The sequence below is a fragment of the Drosophila bipectinata genome, chromosome 4, assembly GCF_030179905.1.
Source record: "Drosophila bipectinata strain 14024-0381.07 chromosome 4, DbipHiC1v2, whole genome shotgun sequence".
In the NCBI taxonomy this organism is placed as follows: domain Eukaryota; kingdom Metazoa; phylum Arthropoda; class Insecta; order Diptera; family Drosophilidae; genus Drosophila; species Drosophila bipectinata.
In genome coordinates, this window is record NC_091740.1 from 9,666,018 (window position 1) to 9,689,825 (window position 23,808).

Genomic DNA, 23,808 nt, shown 5'->3' on the forward strand with positions numbered 1-23,808 from the left:
GGTGGCTCCATCCCTTGGAGTCAGAGTACATGAAGTGAACTGAAGCATGGCGGAGCTATCATCCGCACACCATCAGTGTCGAGGGCGTCAAAGGTCGCCGCGTCCAAGAAGTTTGCCGAAGTCGGGTTGAGCGTGGAGCGCAACCAGGCCGTTAAGCCCCGCTTGACGGTCTTAGACGTGGATACCGCAGTCACCCCGGAGGATTTCATGCAGGAACTCTGGAGCAATAACTTGAAGGAGGAGATGACCGTGGCAGACTTTAAAAAGTCGGTGCATTTGGCATCAAGCCGTGGTCCGCAGCTGATGGAGGCACTACGAACGTGACTCTGGAGGTCAGCGAGAAGGCTCTAGCTGCTTTGGACACCGGATGGGTGTACATAAAGTGGTTCAGCTTCCGCTGCCGGTCCCAGGTCCGGACGTATGCCTGCCATCGCTGTGTCGGCTTTGACCACAAGGTCCAGGACTGCAGGGTCAAGGTGAGCGTGTGCCGTCAATGCGGCCAGGGAGGCCATGTAGCGGGGAAGTGCACCAATCCGGTGGACTGCCGAAACTGCCGGTTCATGGGGTTGCCGTCGGGGCATAATATGCTCTCGGCAAGTTGTCCGATCTATGGCGCAGTTTTAGCCAGGGTGAACGCAAGACACTAACATGTCTTGGCTCCTGCAAATTAATTGTCAGAATTCGTACGCTGTTAGAGCCGTTTCAGTCGACGTCGAAGACGTTGATTTGTGGATGCCGAGGGGTGTTTGTGTTAAAGCGCCTAGGTAGGTTTAGGGCTAGTTAGTTAGTTGTAGGGTAGGGTTAACCGTTAGTGTGTAGGGTTTGCCGGGTTAACTGTTAGTTGTAACTGTTAGTTTGTAGGGTTTGCCGGGTTTTTGCCCACCGCCGGGGTGACCAGTCCCCGAGCTTCATGGTAGCTGAAACTGGGAGTGCTTCTTTTAGTTGCACGAACCTGATCAGAGGACTTTTCTGATACCACGGGTGATGAGGAACTACAGAGATGGTGCTCACCTCCGCCTTATCACAAGTCCTTACGGATTGTTGGGACATAGCTGGCCGTCTTCGAACGGTCTGGTCATTGGCCAGCACTAAATGCCGCGGGTTGCGGAAGAGGAAGGAATAGTCCTCGCCTCCTCACAGTGAGAAAGCCATGCCCATGAGCATGGTGGATATGACTGTTCCAACTTATGACTCGGCTTCGGCCATTTCATAATACTATTCCAGGCAGCTATGCAAATATTGGGTCACCAACCCGTTGACTGTCCTGGAGTCAAAATTGGTAGTGTCCTTCGTGGCACGGCGCCTGACCGGAGGCTGCTAATTTCTGGTACCACGGGAGCCAGAGCCCACGGAACTTGTTCCGAACTGGCTATGGTTGAGGCCCCTTAGGGAGCAACGTGGTGGCTGTGGTTTAACACCTGAATGCGGGTAGAGCCTTCGGGTTCGACGTGGAGTTGCGTTCTACAACCGGGTGCCGGGATCCCATAGACCGGAAGAGGTTTAGGTAGGCCTCCATCCTTAACCGAGGATATAAGCCATGACTAGAACAGACTGGCTTGAGTGTCGGTATCCGGCGGAACATGGTTCCAAAGGGGCGCTGATTGACGCATCGTTTCATATCCCATACCCAAGGGGGCCGTGAGATTGAGCCATCGTGGCAGGTGCTCACGTAAAACACAGTAGACTTTCATGTCCCTATTTAAAACCTCACGGATATTAAAAATATTAAACATATATTGTTATAAGTCTTAAACCTTAAGACGGCGGGAGTTGAATTACTTTCGCATAGGTAGCCAAATGCCTCGTCATCTTATTAGTCAGTCGCGATCAAGCTTTCGAACTGAACAGACGTGCCTCCGTGTGTGCTCCGTGTGAGAACCATTTAAAATTACAAAAACACTACCGACAGAGACGGAATTTAGAGTTCCCTGTGTGGGAGCATAAATGCAACAAATTGTGAACATTTTAGTTAAAGAAACACTCATAATATTGTGAAAAATCGAGATTTTCCAAGTGAAAAAAAAAATAACCACGTGCGTGGAAAATTTCCAAGCTTTTGAAGCTTTTGAAGCTTTCGAGCTTTTTAAAGCTTTTGGAAGCAGCGCTGCCGCGCGCTGAGCTCTGATTGGCTACGAAACTCGCACAAAAGAGAGACAACAAAAATCACGCGCACGTGTCGGTTTTGCTGTTGCCATGAGTGGCAATAGCCCCGACGCAAGTATGGAAGTGGACAAAGATCGTGCTAATAGTGCACAAAAGCCTAGTTGGCAAATATTGGTGCCCAAGGTCATACCAGGCAGTAAGAGAAAACTTACTTGTGAGAAGGAAAAACATAACCCAACAACAAAAAAACTGCAGTTAGCTGCCGAGAATATGCTGTCTCGCTCTAACACCCACACTAATGAAATAATCAACGAATCCAGCAGCGATTTGGACTCTGACTGTACTGAAGATGGTGAAATTAAAACTTTTGTTGTTCCTAAAAAGACAGCAAAGAATGATAAAAAGAAGATTTTAAGCAATACTGCTGAAATGCCGAATACCTCAAACCGGTTCGCCACTCTACCAATTGATGAAAATGAAGTTGACGACGAATTAAATGTAGCTAATTCCAATGTTATGGCTGAGGAGAAAGCTACACCCAAGCCTCCACCGATAATCATACCGGGTGTGGGAAACATAAGCGAGATGCTAAAAGAACTTGGAAAAATCGTTGACAAAAATAGTTTTTCCTACAAATCCACTGGAGGAGGCAACGTTAGGCTGATGCCTAAGGACAGCGCTACCTACAGGAGTATTGTTGCGTATATGGACGATGCAAAACTGGCCTTTAGGACCTATCAGCTGAAGGAAGAGCGATGCTTTCGCATTGTAGTAAAAGGGCTACACCACACAACTCCTACAACACATATCGCTGAGGCCCTTGCTGAACTTGGCTACATAGTACGAGACATTAAAAATGCACTGTCTAGAACAAACAAGAACCCAATGTCAATGTTCTTTGTTAACCTGGAGCCACAAATGAATAATAAGAAGGTCTTTGAAGTCACAAGATTGTGTCACGCAATTGTAAAGATTGAAGAGCCTAAAAAGTTTGATGATGTTGTGCAGTGCTATCGATGCCAGGCCTTTGGGCACACCAAGCGTTATTGTCGAATGCAATTCACGTGCGTCAAGTGTGGTCAAGATCATAACACTATCGATTGCAAGAAACCTAAAGAGGATCCACCACTGTGCGGTAACTGCGGCGAAGAGCACACTGCATCTTATAAGGGCTGTCGCATCTATATTGAGGCAAGGAAGAAACTCGGACCAAAACCAAAGGCAGCTCCACTTAGACAAGCAACGCAGTCGCAGTCATCTTTTGCACCTCAAGGCACTCCATATCAGCCCAGAAACCCAAACATCAGCTACGCCAACATTACCGCAGGAGGAAATATGTTTAACAACAACAACGGCTACACCTACAACAAAAATCAAAATCACCCTAGCGTTGAAGATGGAATTGAGCAGAGATTGATGCAAAGAATGGAGCACATGATGACCACCATGTTCAATAAATTTAAAGAGATGATGTTATCCATACTCTCAAGTCAAATGAGCACTATCCAATGTCCATAAACACCCAACTGGTTATATGGAATGCGAACGGTTTGTCCAAAAGCAAACCTGAAATAGAACATTTTATTAAAACAAATCAAGTCGACGTAATGCTAGTGTCAGAGACGCACTTTACATCCAGATCACACTTCACCATTCCTGGCTACAATACAATAGTTGCAAATCACCCTGCCGACAGGATTCGTGGCGGAGCTGCAATTATTGTGAGGAGCGGCATCGAACATGAAGAACTAGAGCCGGTGCAACTGGACTGGATGCAGTGTGCAAAAATCCTTCTGACAACTCAAGCAGGCCAAATCACCATTGGAGCAGCATACTTGCCGCCTCGGTATACAATAAATAGTAATGACTTATTACAACAGCTAAAAGACCTGGGACCCAGGTTCATATTGGGAGGAGATTTCAACGCTAAGCATACTTGGTGGGGTTCCAGATCAATCAATACCAAGGGCAGCACTCTACTCAAGTGCATCAGAGAGTTGGGTTGCAGCGTGCACTCCACTGGCGAGCCCACCTACTGGCCCAGTGACCCGAGCAAAATACCAGACCTCCTTGACTTTGCTATAAGCAAAGGAGTAGATCCTGCAAAGATTCTGTCGGACAGCTGCTACGAGCTCTGCTCTGACCACAGCATGGTTAAACTAGTCCTGGAGCACTCATATGCTAGGAAGAAGTCAAGAACGAAGCTGTTTACACGCAATACAAATCGTGAAATTTATAAAAAATGGTTGGAAGAAAACGTTGACCCTCTGCCAGCAATTGAAAATGGGAGTGATATTGATGAAGCTGTGGAAAGTCTTACCAGAAAAGTACATTTGGCGGCAAGCCTTGCAACGCCCGAGCAAGCATCGGAGACACGACCGAGGAATCACAGAGCTCGCAGGGACAACTACCTCTGGTCAACTGAGTTGGCTTCCATGGTTGCCGAGAAAAGAAGGCTTAGGAGAGTATGGCAGGTCAGCAGAATGCCGAGTGACAAAAGAGCATACAACAGGGCTTGCAAAGACTTAACTCAGCGGTTAATAGACTCAAAAAACGAATCTCTGGAGGAGTATCTAGTAGAGCTAGAACCTGCTAAAGCTGAACACAACTTGTGGAATGCCACCAAATACCTAAAAAGGCCGGTAAAGAAGATTGCACCCGTTAAAAACACCAACGGTTTGTGGTGTCGTTCCAGCCAGGAGAAAGCCGATGCATTTGCAGATCACCTGAGAAATAGTTTTCAACCCTTCAACCTGTGCGACAGCGATGATAAAGAAAAAACCATACAGTTCCTTGAAAATGCTTGCCCTATGGATCTGCCTATACAAGAGATTGACAACACGGAGATACAAGAAGAAATAGCTAAGCTAAAACTCACCAAATCCCCTGGGTATGACCATTTAGATGCAGCAGCCTTAAAATTACTCCCACCAAACTGTATTGAGAGCCTCAAGGTTATTATGAACCAATGCCTACGACTTGGCCATTTCCCAACACAGTGGAAGTGCGCCGAAGTCATTCTAATCCCCAAGCCGGGTAAGCCAGTAACAGAACTAGCGTCGTACAGGCCAATTAGTTTGCTCACAATTCTATCCAAAATTCTGGAGAAACTCTTCCTGAAGAGACTACTGCCAATCCTGGAAGAAAAATGTATAATACCAGATCATCAATTTGGATTCAGAAGGGGCCACGGAGCGATTCAGCAGTGTCATAGAGTTGTGAGCATTATACTCGACTCTCTTGAGAAAAGACTCTACTGTGCAGCAGTCTTCTTAGATGTGCGGCAGGCTTTCGACAGGGTGTGGCACCATGGGCTATTGTACAAACTGAAAAGGAGCCTCCCCACACCACATTACTTGTTCCTTAAGGATTACGTCGAGAATAGAAGTTTTTACGTCAGGCTCAACCAAACTGAATCATCCATCCAGACAGTGTGTGCCGGAGTGCCTCAAGGAAGCGTCCTTGGGCCTATATTGTACTCAGTATACACTGCAGACATGCCATTACCAACACAGGACAATTTCACCACATGCACATACGCGGATGATACAGCATTTGTTTGTTCTGCTGACAGCAGGGCCGCCGCCAGCCAAGAGCTACAACATGTCCTCAATGATCTGCAACCATGGCTAAAACGCTGGAATATTGTCATCAACGCTGACAAGTCCACCCACATTACCTTCTCGCTACGACCAGGTAACTGTCCGCCAGTCTCCTTAAATGGTTCTATCATCCCACACAAGAGCTCAGCGAAATACTTGGGTATGACGCTCGATAGAAGGCTGACATGGAAGACCCACATAGACGAAAAAGTTAAACTAATAAGGCATAAGGCAAGGTCAATGTCATGGCTACTATCCAGGAAGAGCAAACTGTCGACAAAGAACAAAGTTCTTCTCTACAAGACCATAATTAAACCAGTGTGGACCTATGGAATAGAGCTCTGGGGCACTGCTTCGTCAACAAACATAAAAAAGCTCCAAAGATCAGAGTGTCGACTTCTGAGGCAGTTAGTAAATGCCCCATACTACGTGCGCAACTCAACAATAAAAAGAGACCTAAACATGCCATCAGTCTGTGAGGAAATAGTAAAAATCAGTAAGAGACACCTGGAGAGGCTTGAAAATCATGACAACCACCTAGCCATCAACATCCTGGACAACAGCACAACGCCATTCAGACTTAAAAGGCTTCACCCCATTGATCTCCCTTTCAGAGTCCCATAGCGTAATATCTCCCTAATACACCCTGAACCAAAGTTAATATATTTACTTTTCCCCCTTCAATGTATCATAAAATTTAATTAATTGCTCTCATGGGCAGATGTAAATACAAAATATTCAATAAAAAAAAAAAAAAAAAAAAAAATCTTATTAGTGACGCGCATGATTCAATTCAAGAGATTCCTTCTGTCCCTATTTAAAACCTCACGGATATTAAAAATATTAAACATATATTGTTATAAGTCTTAAACCTTAAGACGGCGGGAGTTGAATTACTTTCGCATAGGTAGCCAAATGCCTTGTCATCTTATTAGTGACATAGACTATCTACATAGAGTACAGACGTGTTTCTCGGTCGATTCGGTGGAAAATTCATTTTCGGTGGAAATCGGTGTCGTACGTGGCTGAAAATAGTATTAAAATTCGTGGATTAACTTCGCGAAGCGATTGGTGTGTTTTTCGTTGCGGAAAATTAGGTATTTCTAAAGAAAACTCTGTTTTTCGTAGGTAAAACAGTGTGAAAAGAGTACTTGTGTGTGTAAGCAAGAGAGAGATTTTTTCGGTGGAAATCGGTGTCGTACGTGGCTGAAAATAGTATCAAAATTCGCGGATTAATTACGCGAAGCGATTGGTGTGTTTTTCGTTGCGGAAAATTAGGTATTTCTAAAGAAAACTCGGTTTTTCGTTTTTCTGTGGTGAGTGAGAGAACTTTGAGCTTATAAAGCACCATCTGTTGGGCGGAAATTTTTACAGCATCTTTGGTAGACTTATAAAAGCGCCATCTGTTGGGTGGTAATTTTTTACAACATCTTTGGCTAACTTATAGAGCACCATCTGTTGGGCGGAAATTTTTACAGGATATTTGGGGAATTTTAGTTGCACTTCCGGCACAAGGGGGCGCCATTGTGTTCGCTTCTGTTGGCAAGCTTATAAAGCACTGTATTAGGTACTTCAAAGGCTCTTTATTTGGTTTTAGGTGTTTTATTAATCAGAGCAACTGTTGTTGCCGCTCCAAGCTCAAGGGAGTTTCTGATTTTACAAATTTACTTATGAGTTAAAGGAAGTCTAAGTCCCGTAGCTGCGCTGCCCAAAGCGGCAGCGGAGGGACGATTATGTATTCTTAATTATTTATATATGAATATATATTAATGTTATATTCGCTTAGGCAGAGGTATGTGGACATGCATAGGGTCCACTCGTGTTACGTATATGCGGACATATGCACTTTTCGGCGTGCAGCAAAGGCACAGCGGGCGATTCATATTTCGGTGCACTTAGGTTTATGACCGAGACCTTGGATAACATAATTACTGCGACAAAGTGTTACAGTGTGTACCCTTTAAGTACTCTTGGTACAGTGGGTGGTCGATATATATACATATGATATTAATAGTGCATATATGAGCATATTACAGCACCATCTGTTGGGCGGAAATTTTTGCAGCATATTTGGGGAATTATAGTAGCACCTTTCGGCACTAGGCGGCGCCATTGTGCCCGCTTCTGTTGGCAAACTTATAAAGCATCATCTGTTGGGCGGAAATTTTTGTAGCATATTTGGGGGAATTTAGTTGCACCTTCCGGCACCAGGCGGCGCCAAAGTTCCCATTGAGGGCGAATGAGCGCTATGTCGGATAGTGAGCTCTCTAGCAGCGGGGTAAGCAGTCGGATCAGTGCACGGAAACGCCGCCGCGAACGTAAGTCGAAAATGAGTGGAATCTCGGCGCCTACACAGGCCAAGTTATTGGCCGTGCCTGGAGAAGGAAAACCGGAGCCAGTCGGAGTGCTGGAGGAGACGGCGCTCTCCTCGTCGGATGTGCAGGTGACCGTCGCTTCTAATGACGTCACATTCGTTGCACCTGTTGCCGCTGCCCGAGCTGCTACTGTCGTCATGGCTCCCCCCGTCGCCGTTGAGCAGGCCAACGCTCGCGCCGCTGTTGCCGCAGGAAACGGAGCCGGGCTGGCGGAGCTGTCCGCCACCCAGCATGTGGTTCGTAGCGCCCTAATCGAAGGCGATTACATTGTGGGGGCCCTGATGTTGCGGGTGAGTGAGTTGGAAACTCGGCTCACCATGCCGCCGCCCATGATGACCGTACCGCCGCACCCCGCCGTAATTGCGCAGCCCGGCCCCCCAATAGCCCCGGTGCCACTCCCCCGTACCAAGGTGCGGGAGACCTGGTCCTGCGTGGTGAAGGGAGCGGACCCGGAGCTATCCAGCCGGCAGATCGCCGAGAAGGTGAGGAAAAAGGTGGCTCCATCCCTTGGAGTCAGAAAACATGAACCGGAGGACATCACCCCGGAGGATTTCATGCAGGAACTCTGGAGCAATAACTTGAAGGAGGAGATGACCGTGGCAGACTTTAAAAAGTCGGTGCATTTGGCATCAAAGCCGTGGTCCGCAGCTGATGGAGGCACTACGAACGTGACTCTGGAGGTCAGCGAGAAGGCTCTAGCAGCTTTGGACACCGGACGGGTGTACATAAAGTGGTTCAGCTTCCGCTGCCGGTCCCAGGTCCGGACGTATGCCTGCCATCGCTGTGTCGGCTTTGACCACAAGGTCCAGGACTGCAGGGTCAAGGTGAGCGTGTGCCGTCAATGCGGCCAGGGAGGCCATGTAGCGGAAAAGTGCACCAATCCGGTGGACTGCCGAAACTGCCGGTTCAGGGGGTTGCCGTCGGGGCATAATATGCTCTCGGCAAGTTGTCCGATGTATGGCGCAGTTTTAGCCTGGGTGAACGCAAGACACTAACATGTCTTGGCTCCTGCAAATTAATTGTCAGAATTCGTACGCTGTTAGAGCCGTTTCAGTCGTCGTCGAAGACGTTGATTTGTGGATGCCGAGGGGTGTTAGTGTTAAAGCGCCTAGGTAGGTTTAGGGCTAGTTAGTTAGTTGTAGGGTAGGGTTAACCGTTAGTGTGTGGGGTTTGCCGGGTTAACTGTTAGTTGTAACTGTTAGTTTGTAGGGTTTGCCGGGTTTTTGCCCACCGCCGGGGTGACCAGTCCCCGAGCTTCATGGTAGCTGAAACTGGGAGTGCTTCTTTAAGTTGCACAAACCTGACCAGAGGACTTTCTGGTACCACGGGTGATGAGGAATTACGGAGGTGGTGCTCCGCCTTATCACAGGTCCTTACGGATTGTTGGGAACATAGCTGGCCGTCTTCGAACGGTTTGGTCATTGACCAGCAATAAATGCCGCGAGGTGGGGAAGAGGAAGGAATAGTCCTCGCCTCCTCACAGTGAGAAAGCCATGCCCATGAGCATGGTGGATATGACTGTTCCATCTTATGACTCGGCCTCGGCCGTTTCATAATGCTATTCTATGCAGCTATGTAAAATATTGGGTCACCAACCCGTCGACTGTTCTGGAGCCAAAATTGGTAGTGTCCTTCGTGGCACGGCGCCTGACCGGAGGCTGCTAATTTCTGGTACCACGGGAGCCAGAGCCCACGGAACTTGTTCCGAACTGGCTATGGTGAGGCCCCTTAGGGAGCAACGTGGTGGCTGTGGTTTAACACCCGAATGCGGGTAGAGCCTTCGGGTTCGACGTGGAGTTGCGTTTTACAACCGGGTGCCGGGATCCCATAGACCGGAAGAGGTTTAGGTAGGCCTTCATCCTTAACCGAGGATATAAGCCATGACTAGAACAGACTGGCTTGAGTGTCGGTATCCGGCGAAACACGGTTTCCAAAGGGGCGCTGATCGACGCATTGTTTCATATCCCATGCCCAAGGGGGCCGTGAGATTGAGCCATCGTGGCAGGTGCTCACGTAAAACACAGTAGACTTTTATGTCCCTATCTACGCTGGTGAACAGACGTGTTTTTCGGTCGCTCCGTTCTTAAAATTATTTTCTCCGGTAATCGGTGTCTGATGCGATTGAAATTAGTATCAAAATTCGCGTATTACCTACGCGAATCGAGTGGTGCATTTTTCGTCGCGGAAAATTAAGAACTATTAGTGAAAAACTCGGTTTTTCGTTTCCACACGTGGAGCACGCGGTGGTAATTTTCCATTGCAAAGCTTGGTGAGTGCGATAAGAAACGTAAACGAGAGCGTAAGCACTTAAGAGAGAGCTTGAAAGAGAGCTTTGAGAGTGCTTGCGCTGAGCTTAAAGCTAAGAGCTTGGAGCTTTGAGCTTCGAGCTTTTGAAGCTTAGCAAAGCTCGGTGTGCTTTGTACGGGCGAGCTTAGGAGCGTGCTTTTGTGTGCGCTTTTGGCAAGCTTGTATAGCATACCTTCGGGCGGAATAATATTGTAGCATATTTTTGGGGGCCCAAAAAGTGCTGCCTACTTTTGGGTTCCATTTATATTGTTGTTGCATATTTACTGGGGCCCATTTTTAAAAGTCAGCAACAGGAGGCGCCATTGAGGGCGCAATGATTTCGAGCGCGATGTCGGAGAGTGAGCTCTCCGCAAGCAGTCGGGCAAGCAGCCGGGCAAGCAGCGCTACCGCCGCACGGGATCCCCGCCGCGGACGCAAGTCCAAGGCGAGCTCCATCTCGGCGCCTACGCAGGCCAAGCTATTGGCCGTGCCAGGAGAGGACAAGCCGGAGCCAGTGGGTGTGCTGGAGGAGACGGCACTCTCCTCTTTGGAGATGCCGGCGACTACCGCCGCCACCGCCGCTGTTGATGCCGCTGACGCAGACGACGTCGTGTTCGTTCCCCCTGCTGCCCCTGCTGCCGCTACCCGATGTGCCGCCGATGTCCCTGGAGCTGATGCCGCTACTGTCGTCGTGGATACCCCCGCTGCCGACCCGGTGCGTTCATCCGCCCCGACACGATGCCTGGACAGGATCGTGAAGGGCGGAGCCGACGGCGTCCTAGAGGAAGTCGGCAAAATTAAGGAGGAGTTCGTTGGCCTGGTGACAGACTCTGTGTTGAACTCTTACCAGGCTATGGAGCTGATGCGATGCATCAATAGGTATGACGGTATCGTCCAGGCCCTTATGGTGCGAAATGCAGTGCTGGAGGAAACCAGCAGACTGCGAGTGACGATGCTGCCGCCTAATCAGATGCCATCAGCACCGGTAGCTGTGGTCAACCGGCCACCCGTTGGGTACGCATCTGCGTATCCCAGCCTGCCAGTGCCTTCTGCTGCCCCAGTGCCTGCGCCGCGAAAACCACGGGATACGTGGTCGGCCGTGGTGTCCAGCAAGGACCCAAAACTGACGGGCAAGGAGGTTTCTGAAAAGGTGCGCCGTGAGATTGCTCCTACGCTAGGAGTTCGCCTGCACGAGGTGAGAGGGCTTGCGCGTGGCGGAGCCATTATTCGCACCCCCTCGTCAGGAGAGATTAAGCGGGTTGTTGCGAGCAGGAAGTTCGGCGAGATTGGCCTCGAGGTCAAGCCGAACACTGCTCAGCTTCCGAAGCTGATCGTGCAGGATGTCGCCACGCAGATCGCACCGGAGGAATTTATGGCGGAGTTGTTTGCCAACAACCTGAAGGAGCACATCGCAGAGGCGGAGTTCCGGAAGGCGGTCCATCTGGACACGAAGCCCTGGACAGTTGCCGATGGAGCCACAGTGAATGTGACTCTAGAGTGCGAGCCCAAGGTGCTGGATCTGCTGGAAGGTGGGAGGATTTACGTGAAGTGGTTCTCCTATCGATGCAGGGCACAGGTGCGGACCTACGCGTGCCACAGGTGTGTTGGCTTCAACCACAAGGTGGCAGAGTGCAAACAGAAGGAGAATGTTTGCAGGCAATGCGGACAGACCGGCCACAGTGCACGTGGATGCGCGAACCCGGTGGACTCCCGGAATTGCCGTTTTTATGGACACCCCTCGGGTCACAGCATGCTGTCCCCGAGCTGTCCGGTGTACGCGGCGGTGCTTGCGAGGGTGAACGCTAGACACTAATGTTTAGCTTCATCCAAGCAAACTGTGGTCGAGGCCGAGCCGCGACTATTGAGCTCGCGGTCCGGCTGAGAGAGTCCGGTTGCATGTTTGCACTGCTGCAGGAGCCATACATTGGCAGCGGGACGAAGGATGTGCTGCCCGATGGAATGAGGATGTACACCGACCGGAGAGGAAAGGCAGCCATCCTCGTGGATCACCAGGATGTCATCTGTATGCCGATGGATCCCCTCACCACCGATTATGGCGTATGCGTGAGCGTAAAAGGGAGTTTTGGCTCAATCTTCCTTTGCTCCGTGTACTGCCAGTACGAAGCCGAGCTAGAACCGTACTTCAGGTACATGGATGCGGTCCTGTTGCAGGCCAACAGTACCCCCGCAATCGACGCGACTCGACTCGACGCGAACGCAGTGTCTCCCATGTGGTGTAGCAAACGTCCTCGGAACCCCGGGGAAAACGCTAACCTCAGACGGGGTGAGCTGCTGTCTGAGTGGATGCTGGAGAATGGGACCGTTGCTCTCAACCAGCCTAGCTCGGTATTCACGTTCGATACCTATCACGCGCATAGTGATATCGACGTGACAATTGCCAACGATGCAGCATCGATGTGGGCCACATTCGAGTGGAGAGTGGACGAGTGGGAGTTGTGTGATCATAACATGATCACAGTTGTGGCAACACCAACCACCCCAAGTACAGGCAAGCCTCAGCCGAGTGCAAAAAGCTCATCCTAAGGGCGAAGGAGGAGAGCTGGAGACGCTTCGTGGGAGAGAACGCACACGATCCATGGGGGCGCGTCTACAAGATCTGCCGAGGACGCAGGAAGTGCACGGAGATTGGGTGCCTTCGCATTGATTGCGAGCTGGTCACCGATTGGGGTGACTGTGCGCGTGTGCTCCTCCGTAACTTTTTCCCAGTTGCGGAGTCCAATGCACCGATTGCCGGAGCGGAGGATGTCCCACCGGCCCTCGAGGAAGTAAAGGTTGATGCTTGTGTCGCCAGGTTGAAGAGCAGACGCTCTCCCGGCATGGACGGCATCACAGGCACTATCTGCAAAGCAGTGTGGCGCGCCGTACCTCAGCACCTGATGGCGCTTCATTCCCGGGTTACTTCCCCCGAGAGTGGAAGTGTCCACGTGTAGTGGCGCTGCTCAAGGGGCCCGATAAGGACAGGTGCGAACCCTCGTCGTACCGTGGGATATGCCTGTTGCCGGTATTTGGCAAGGTGCTCGAGGCCATCATGGTCAATCGTGTGAGAGAAGTTCTTCCGGAAGGATGCAGATGGCAGTTCGGATTCCGCCAAGGACGATGCGTCGAAGATGCCTGGAGGCATGTTATGAGCAGTATCGCCGCCAGCCCGGCGAGATACGTGCTCGGAATCTTCGTCGACTTTAAAGGAGCGTTCGACAATGTTGAATGGAGTGCTGCGCTGCGCCGGCTCGCCGACTTGGGATGCCGAGAGTTGAGCTTGTGGCAGAGCTTCTTCTCAGACAGGAGCGCAGAGATCCGAAGCAGTTCTGGAGCCGTGTCGGTTCCAGTAACTAGAGGCTGCCCACAGGGATCCATTAGTGGCCCATTCATTTGGGATCTGCTGATGGACGTCCTGCTGCGGCGCCTCCAGCCATACTGCGCTTTTAGCGCGTATGCGGATGACCTGCTGCTCCTCGTCGAGGGCAAATCTCGAGCCGCGCTGGAGGAAAAAGGAGCGCAACTGATGTCCATCGTTGAAGCGTGGGGTACGGAAATCGGTGTTACCATTTCCACCAGCAAGACGGTGATAATGCTTCTGAAGGGGTCCCTCGCGCGTACCCCGAGTGTGAGAGCCGCAGGAGCGTTTCTCCCATACGTACGCAGCTGCCGGTACCTTGGCATCACGGTCAGCGAGCGTATGTTCTTTACTGCGCATATGGCATCGCTGCGTCAGCGAATGGTCGGAGTCGTGGGAGCATTGGCGCGTGTGCTGCGAGTCGACTGGGGATTCAGTCCTCGGGCCAGGCGGACCATTTATGCCGGACTCATGGTGCCCTGTGCACTATTTGGTGCCTCGGTGTGGTATGTCTTTACGACGCGGCGAGTTGTAGCCAGGAGGCTTCTTCTCGCCTGCCAGAGGCTTATCCTTTTAGGATGCCTTCCGGTATGCCGAACAGTGTCAACCCTGGCACTGCAGGTGCTTGCTGGAGCCCCGCCTCTTGACTTGGTTGCTATGAAAATAGGGATCAAGTACAAGTTGAAGCGTGGATACCCGTTGGAGGGGAACGACTGGCTCTACGGCGAAGACATTTCAGGTCTGAGCTGGGCGCAAAAAGTCGCGCGCATCGAAGGATGCCTCCTGTCAGACTGGCAGAGCAGGTGGGATGACGCTGGTTCGCCCGGTCGGGTGACCAACAGATTCATCCCGGACGTCTCGTCCGTATATGAGAATCCAGACTTTGGATTCTCGATGCGCGCTGGCTTTTTGCTGACAGGGCATGGGTCGTTCAATGCATTTCTGCATAGACGAGCTCTTAGCGATACTGCCGCATGCTCATGTGGCGATCCTAATGAGGATTGGGAGCACATTTTATGTGTCTGCCCCCTCTATGCATACTTGCGAGACCTCGATGGACTCGGTCTGCAGCACGTTGGCGGAACCTGGAAGTTTGGAAGGATTCTGGAGAGCGACGACAGGATGAGGAAGCTGGAGCAGTTTGCTGAGGAGGTGTTCCGGAGGAGGAGGGGTCTTTAGACCCACTTCTCGTTGCCGTGTGGCTAGCGGCGAAGAATTCTACCACAGTTCGCCATAGCTTGTCGTAGGAGGCGACTAACATGGCAGGGCCCCCCATCCGAGCTTGTCGGAGCTAAAGGGGTGGGTCACCGAGCCCACAAACTTCGGTGCCACGGGTTGGATAGTGTGTCCAAGATACTACCATTGAGGTAGGCCCCCTTGTGGGAGTATCGTGGTGGCTGTGGTTGATACCCATATCGCGGGTAGAGTCCTCGGAATCGACGTGGAGTTGCGTTATACAACTCGGGTGCTGTGACCCATAGATCAGCAGAGGTGATAGATACACTACGCCTCTTATCCAGAGGGAGTATGTTGCCCGGCAAGCACATACTTGAAAGGTACCAGGCTGGTCGCTATGTACATAGCTATAGCTTCTAGTCTGGGGCGCTGGCAGGCGTACCATCCGTGCCCATGCACTATATACCTCTTGTGGGTATATTCGAGTGCCGTGGTCGTAATCCCTTCAGTGTGAAACACGCCACGTAAAACAAGTTCGGAGAGATCCGAGACCCTCATGTCCCTATCTACTTGAGAGAACAGACGTGTTTTTCGGTCGCTCCGTTTAAAAAATCATTTTCGGCGTAAATACGCTGCTTTTTGGTCTTAAAATTGTGCGTTTTTGTGAGCGAACGTTGCTGCCACAAGTTGCAAGTTGTGCGGTTGCTGTGGCACGCGTATTTTCTTGGAAAATCGCGTTTTTCTTTTTGTGAAAAAGACACGTGCTCGTGAAAAAACGTGGAAGCTTTAAGCTTTCGAAAGCTCCAGTGCTGCCTTTTTGGTGTTCTTGGAGTGTTTAGCTGTTTTCGGCTAAACTTCTGGCGGTTTTGGCGTTGCCATTTCGCTAGAAAAAGTACAATCAGCTGTTGTGAAGTGTGGCCGTGCGCCAAGACTTGTACTTTGCAACACTGAATAGTGTTGATAGTGTTGTGAAGAGTGCTGCTATACAACACTCTATAGTGTGCGAAAGCAACACTTATAGTGTTCGAAAGAAACACTAAACGGTGCTCATAATTAACACTGAACTGTTGGCGCGGAATTTGAAAAGTATTTCAAAAGTGTGCGCATAAAATGCCGCGCGGTAGAAAGAACTACCGCAGTCGGAGCGGAAGTAACGCTAGCCGCTCTAGCGTGAGCAGCGGTGTGGATGTTACTCTTGTGAATGAGTCCGCAATGAGTCCGAATGAGTGTGTGCCTTTCAATGGAGTGTGTTGGGGGGTCATGGTGTGAGTGATCATAATCCGATTGAGATTGTGGTGACCCATAACATGGCCCTGGATGCGAATGTGGTGGTTAATGGGTGGTGCTTTCGTGGAGCGAATTGGGCCCTTCATGGGCATTTTGTGAGAGAAGCGGCGACGCAAGTCCCGTTTAGCACCTTCTGTGCTATGAATGTGGATGAGCAAGTTGCATGTGTGACAGAGTGGGTGACTAGTGCGAATGAAAGCATGTTTGCAAGGCACCGAAAGGTGTCTCGCAACCGTGTTAAGTGGTGGACGCGTGATTTGAAGGCCCAGCAACGGTCCCTCCGGTCTCTGCGGAAGAGATTCCAAAGGGCCAGAAGGTCCAATGCGGAAGGCTTGGCTCAGCTTAGGGATCAGTACTCTACTCGGACACACGAGTATAAGCATATTTTGATCAGGGTGAAAGAGGATGAGTGGCGCACTTTTGTGGAACGAAATAAGCACGATCTCTGGGGTCGTGTTTTCAAAATTCTGCAGGAGTGTGACCGGAATAGGGACAGGGGTGTGTGTGCCCTACAGGTTGAAGGCCGAGTGCTTACAACCTGGAGGGACTGTGTGGAATGTCTGTTGTCGGAATTCTTTCCTAGGGAAGATCGACAGCACTCAGTGCCTGATGCAGTGGGTGTTGCCGATCCCCTCCTGGTGAGCGAGCTTGAGTGGGGTTTCACCAAGCTTCGCTCGGGGAAAGCTCCCGGTATGGATGGGTTTACAGCGGAGATTTGTAGAAGTGTCTGGAAGGCGATTCCGGACCACTTGTATGAATTGTATGCCAAGTGTGTGAGTGAGGGGGTCTTTCCAAGTGCGTGGAAACGCGCAAGGGTGAGTGTGCTCCTTAAGTCACCCGATAGGGTCCGGAGCAATCCGCGATCCTTTCGGGGCATCAGCCTTGTTCCAGTTCCTTGTTCCAGTGCAGGAGAGTGTGGGGAGCCAGATGTCTGATAGGCAATTTGGCTTCCGGGAGGGAAAGAGTGTGGAGGACGCTTGGATGTATGTCAAGGACTCGGTGAGTTCCAGCAGCTCCAAGTATGTTCTCGGTGTGTTTGTTGACTTTAAGGGGGCTTTTGATTACCTAAGTTGGGCTAGGGTGATTGAGAGGTTGAATGAGTGTGGGTGCCGGGACGTAGCTCTTTGGAAGAGTTATTTCTCGGGACGTAGTGCATGTGTGATGGGGGTGAATGACACAGTGAGTATTGATGTGGCTCGTGGTTGCCCACAGGGCTCCATCTGTGGTCCATTTATATGGAACCTCATGATGGATCCCCTACTGCGGCAGCTCGAGGAGGTATGCAAGTGTTGTGCGTATGCGGACGACTTGCTTATCTTGATTGAGGGCCAGTCGCGTTCGAGAATTGAGGCAAGCGCCGCAGAGTGCTTGCGCATTGTTAGCCAGTGGGGCAGCAGTGTGGGTGTCGGTCTGGCACTGGACAAGACTGTGACAATGTTGCTGAAAGGCATCTTGTCCAGTCGAGGTCCCGGGGGCATTAGGCCTCCGACTGTCAGGATCGATGGCTCCAGCATAAGGTACGTGAAACAGGTGAAATACCTGGGTGTGACCGTTGGGGAACGGTTATGCTTCACGCCACACCTTGCCAGTCTGAAGAACCGGTTGGTCGGTGCGGTTGGGAAATTGCGCCGAGTTTTGAGAAATGAGTGGGGTCTCAGCAGGAGAGCTGTCCGCACCATATACAGTGGCTTATTTGTTGCTTGCGCAGCAAATGGGTCACCAATATGGAGTGAGATAACCTCGACTGTTGCTGGCAGAGTGAAAGTTTGCAGTGTGCAGCGTGTTATATTGTTGGGGAGTATGCCTGTGTGTCGCACTGTCTCTACGGAGGCATTGCAAGTGCTGTTTGGAGCAGTTCCCCTTCACTTGGAGATACGGCGTAGAGCCGTAAGCTTCAAGCTCAAGAAGGGGCTGCCATTGCTGGAGAGCGAATGGTTGTATCGTGAAGTGTTGGAAGGGACCGTGGAGAGTTCGAGGCCCAGTGAATGGAAGGATATGTTGCGCGAATGTGTCCTATCGGACTGGCAAGTTCGGTGGGACGGATGTGAGAATGGGCGGGTCACTTACGGGTTCATTCCAGATGTGTCGTTTGTTGCCAACCGACCGGACTTTGTTTTCAACCTCAGTGCCGGGTTCCTATTGACTGGCCATGGATCGCTGAATGCATGGTTGCATAGTCGGCGCCTGGCAGACAGTCCGGAATGCCAGTGTGGCTCGGATGGCGAGACCTGGAAGCATGTTCTTTGTGAGTGTCCGCTGTATGATGATCTTCGTGATCTGGGTGGGTTGGGTGTGATTCAGGCCGGGGGGGCACTTTGACTTTAGTCAGGTGCTCTCCACTAGAGATAGGGTTGATAGGTTGAATGTGTTTGCGAGAGCCGTATTCAGTCGTCGTCGAAGACGTTGATTTGTGGATGCCGAGGGGTGTTAGGGGGTGAATGGTGTGTGAATCAGGATCGAGTGATTAGGTGTTTGTAGGGTTCGCCGGGTTTTCGCCCACCGCCGGGAGATGGTGCTCACCACCGCCTTGTCACAAGTCCTTAGGGATTGTTGGGAACATAGCTGGCCGTCTTCGAACGGTCTGGTCATTGGCCAGCAGTAAATGCCGCGGGTTGCGGAAGAGGAAGGAATAGTCCTCGCCTCCTCACAGTGAGAAAGCCATGCCCATGAGCATGGTGGATAAGACTGTTCCATCTTATGACTCGGCTTCGGCCATTTCATAATGGTATTCCAGACAGCTATGCAAATATTGGGTCACCAACCCGTTGACTGTTCTGGAGTCAAAATTGGTAGTGTCCTTCGTGGCAACGCGCCTGACCGGAGGCTGCTAATTTCTGGTACCACGGGAGCCAGAGCCCACGGAACTTGTTCCGAACTGGCTATGGTTGAGGCCCCTTAGGGAGCAACGTGGTGGCTGTGGTTTAACACCTGAATGCGGGTAGAGCCTTCGGGTTCGACGTGGAGTTGCGTTATACGACCGGGTGCCGGAATCCCATAGACCGGAAGAGGTTTAGGTAGGCCTCCATCCTTAACCGAGGATATAAGCCATGACTAGAACAGACTGGCTTGAGTGTCGGTATCCGGCGGAACATGGTTCCAAAGGGGCGCTGATTGACGCATCGTTTCATATCCCATGCCCAAGGGGGCCGTGAGATTGAGCCATCATGGCAGGTGCTCACGTAAAACACAATAGACTTTCATGTCCCTATCTACGGTGGTGAACAGACGTGTTTTTCGGTCGCTCCGTTCAAATCGTCATTTTCTCCGGTAATCGGTGGCCTAAGCGGTTGAAAGTAGCATTAAAATTCGCGTAATTGCTACGCGGATTTAATGGTGTAATTTTCGTCGCGGAATAATTGTGTTTTCTAACGAAAAACATCGTTTTTCGTTTTTCCACTTGGAGCACGCGGTGGGAATTTTCCACTGCAGAAGCTTGGTAAGTGCGATAAGAAACGTAAACGAGAGCGTAAGCACTTAAGAGAGAGCTTGAAAGAGAGCTTTGAGAGTGCTTGCGCTGAGCTTAAAGCTAAGAGCTTGGAGCTTTGAGCTTCGAGCTTTTGAAGCTTGGCAAAGCTCTCGGTGTGCTTTGTACGGGCGAGCTTAGGAGCGTGCTTTTGTGCGCGTTTTTGGCAAGCTTGTACAGCATACTTTCGGGCGGAATAATATTGTAGCATATTTTTGGGGGCCCAAAAAGTGCTGCCTACTTTTGGGATTCATTTATTTGTTGTTGCATATTTTCTGGGGCCCATTTTTAAAAATCAGCAACAGGAGGCGCCATTGAGGGCGCGATGATCTCGAGCGCGATGTCGGAGAGTGAGCTCTCCGCAAGCAGTCGGGCAAGCAGCCGGGCAAGCAGCGCTACCGCCGCACGGGGTCGCCGCGGCGGACGCAAGTCCAAGGCGAGCTCCATCTCGGCGCCTACGCAGGCCAAGCTATTGGCCGTGCCAGGAGAGGACAAGCCGGAGCCAGTGGGTGTGCTGGAGGAGACGGCACTCTCCTCTTTGGAGATGCCGGCGACTACCGCCGCCACCGCCGCTGTTGATGCCGCTGACGCAGACGACGTCGTGTTCGTTCCCCCTGCTGCCCCTGCTGCCGCTACCCGATGTGCCGCCGATGTCCCTGGAGCTGATGCCGCTACTGTCGTCGTGGATACCCCCGCTGCCGACCCGGTGCGTTCATCCGCCCCGACACGATGCCTGGATAGGATCGTTAAGGGCGGAGCTGACGGTGTCCTGGAGGAAGTCGGGAACATCAAGGAGGCGTTTGTCGGCTTGGTGACCAACTCCTCATTGAATGCCAAGCAGGCTATGGAGCTGATGCGATGCATCAACAGGTACGACGGCATTGTCCAGGCCCTGATGGTGCGGAATGCAGTGCTGGAGGAAACCAGCAGACTGCGAGCGACAATGCCGTTGCCTGCCCAGATGCCATCAGCGCCAGTAGCTGTGGTCAACCGGCCACCCGTTGGGTACGCATCTGCGTATCCCAGCCTGCCAGTGCCTTCTGCTGCCCCAGTGCCTGCGCCGCGAAAACCACGGGATACGTGGTCGGTCGTGGTCCAGCAAGGACCCAAAACTGACGGGCAAGGAAGTTGCTGAAAAGGTGCGCCGTGAGATTGCTCCTACGCTAGGAGTTCGCCTGCACGAGGTGAGAGGGCTTGCGCGTGGCGGAGCCATTATACGCACCCCCTCTTCAGGAGAGATCAAGCGGGTTGTTGCGAGCAGGAAGTTCGGCGAGATTGGCCTCGAGGTCAAGCCGAACACTGCTCAGCTTCCGAAGCTGATCGTACAGGATGTCGCCACGCAGATCGCACCGGAGGAATTTATGGCGGAGTTTTTTGCCAACATTCTGAAGGAGCACATCGCAGAGGCGGAGTTCCGGAAGGCGGTCCATCTGGACACGAAGCCCTGGACAGTTGCCGATGGAGCCACAGTGAATGTGACTCTAGAGTGCGAGCCCAAGGTGCTGGATCTGCTGGAAGGTGGGAGGATTTACGTGAAGTGGTTCTCCTACCGATGCAGGGCACAGGTGCGAACCTACGCGTGCCACAGGTGTGTTGGCTTCAACCACAAGGTGGCAGAGTGCAAACAAAAGGAGAATGTTTGCAGGCAATGCGGACAGACCGGCCACAGTGCACGTGGATGCGCGAACCCGGTGGACTGCCGGAATTGCCGTTTTTATGGACACCCCTCGGGTCACAGCATGCTGTCCCCGAGCTGTCCGGTTGATGCTGCGGTGCTTGCGAGGGTGAACGCTAGACATTAATGTTTAGCTTCATCCAAGCAAACTGTGGTCGAGGCCGAGCCCCGACTATTGGGCTCGCGGTCCGGCTGAGAGAGTCCGGTTGCATAGAATCCGTACAAAAGAACTTTTTAATATTTGTACTTAGAGGTCTATACTGGGATGCAAATCTTCAGCTTCCATTATACATAAGCAGACTTTTACTTATAAACTTACCTAGCTTAACAAATCGTAGGATAATGCTCGGTGTAGTTTTTCTGCATAACCTTATTAACGGGGATGTAGATAGCCAGCATTTACTAACACGCTTAAATTTCAACATTCCTAATAGAAGGACTCGAAACTTTAGTCCTCTGTTCCTTAGCCGTTGTAGTTCGACATATGCACTGCATGACCCTTTTAGGGTATTATGTTCGAACTACAATGGTCTCTACTCTATTACATCTCTTTCCTGTCCCTCTAATTTAAAATATAGAATTTTATATTTTATATAAATCGTTTCTCGATTGCCCCTCGGTCGTCTGGGCCTCTAAGCTTTATGATGAATAAAAATTTCAAAAATTTTTTACGTTGAAAGTTCGTTCAAAAAGGGTTGCATGATACTTGGCAAATTGATTTGGTTGAAATGATCCCATATTCCAATCAGAATAATGGATATAAATATTTACTAACGGTTATTGATACATTTTCAAAATATGCTTTTGCTAAGCCTGTAAAATCAAAATCGGCAATGGATGTTGCAACTGTTATGAAATCTATATTGAAAGATTCAAAATACAAGCAAAAAAATATACATTCCGATCAAGGAAAAGAATTTTTTAATCAACTCTTTAAAGAACTTATGAAGAAAAATAATATAAATCATTATCATACATTTACACACCTTAAGGCTTCGATTTGTGAACGATTTAACAAACTTAAAAAAATAGGATGTGGAAAATGTTTAGTTTTAATGGAAATTATCGATGGATTACCCATTTGCATTCGCTTGTAGAAGACTACAACCATTCTTACCACAGAACTATAAAAATGAGGCCAATCGATGTTTGTAAACAGAATGAAGAGTTTATTTTGAAAACATGTTATAACATTGTTAAGGTATTTCCAAGGCATAAATATGTAGTAGGAGACCATGTTAGAATAAGCAAATACAAGGGTGTATTTGTTAAAGGATATGAACCTAACTGGACAACTGAAATATTTACAATTTCAAAAATTAAGACTACATTCCCAGTTACTTACGAGCTCATTGATTATAAGGGTGACCCTATAAAAGGTACATTTTATGAAGCTAAAATTCAAAAAGTTAAAGACAAAAGTGCATTCCTAGTTGAAAAAGTAATAAAAAGAAAAAAAGACCAGATTTTTGTAAAATGGTTAGGTTTTGATGAAACACATAACTCATGGATAAATAAAACAGATTTATTAAAATAAAATTTTACAAATTGGAGTTTATTTATACAAATTATACATACATATATACATTTTTAATTTTTATTATTATTATTATTATTATTATTTATATATATATTTATTTTTATTTTTTTTTTAAATTTATTTTTTATTTTTTTTTTGTGTCTTTTTTAATATTTTAAAAAATACGTACAATATTATTGACATTATCCATTTGTATTTAATAAAGATCTTAATTTATAATGACCATATGCTAAAGTATTAATATTACAAACTAATACCCATCTTTTATCATCTCTAGGACTAAGACTTACTTTATTAACTACTTCAGTATATAACTTATGACCTCTACTTCTTATACATCTTTGTTCCCCATAGTAGATTTTCTTATGTCTAATGCATTCAATATAATCAAAATGACATAGTTTTTTCATTACCGATTGCTTAACACCCTTAACTTTCTTTGTGTTTATGTATTCGTCATTGTCTTCTACCAAAAATGAATATGCTTTAGCTTTCAGACCCGCGAAAGAGGTCATAATTTTTCCAGCATTTTCATCTTTGAATAAGCCTAATTCTTTGTTGTTAGCTTGAATTATGTTGAAGCGGTTTCCTGACGTATAATTTGATGTATCAAAACGGCTAGAATTTTTTTTTTATTATTATGTATATATCCTCTTTACAAGAAACTATAAAAGAGTCTGTATCCATATATATTATTTTGGCTGTGGGACATATTTGTAAAACCAATATAAATAGGCTTATCGTACATAATTGAAGTCTTTGTACGCTTTCTTACGTTTTCCATGGTTTTTCCGTATACGGCATTGTTCATCAATTTATAAAAATTTTTTTTCAAATCCATTTTTTGCTGTTTTTCTATGTTTTGTATTTAAATATATATAGGGCTTTAACCAGTATGATTGACTAAAAGATATGATTCTGTGAATTTTCTTTAATTTTAATCCAT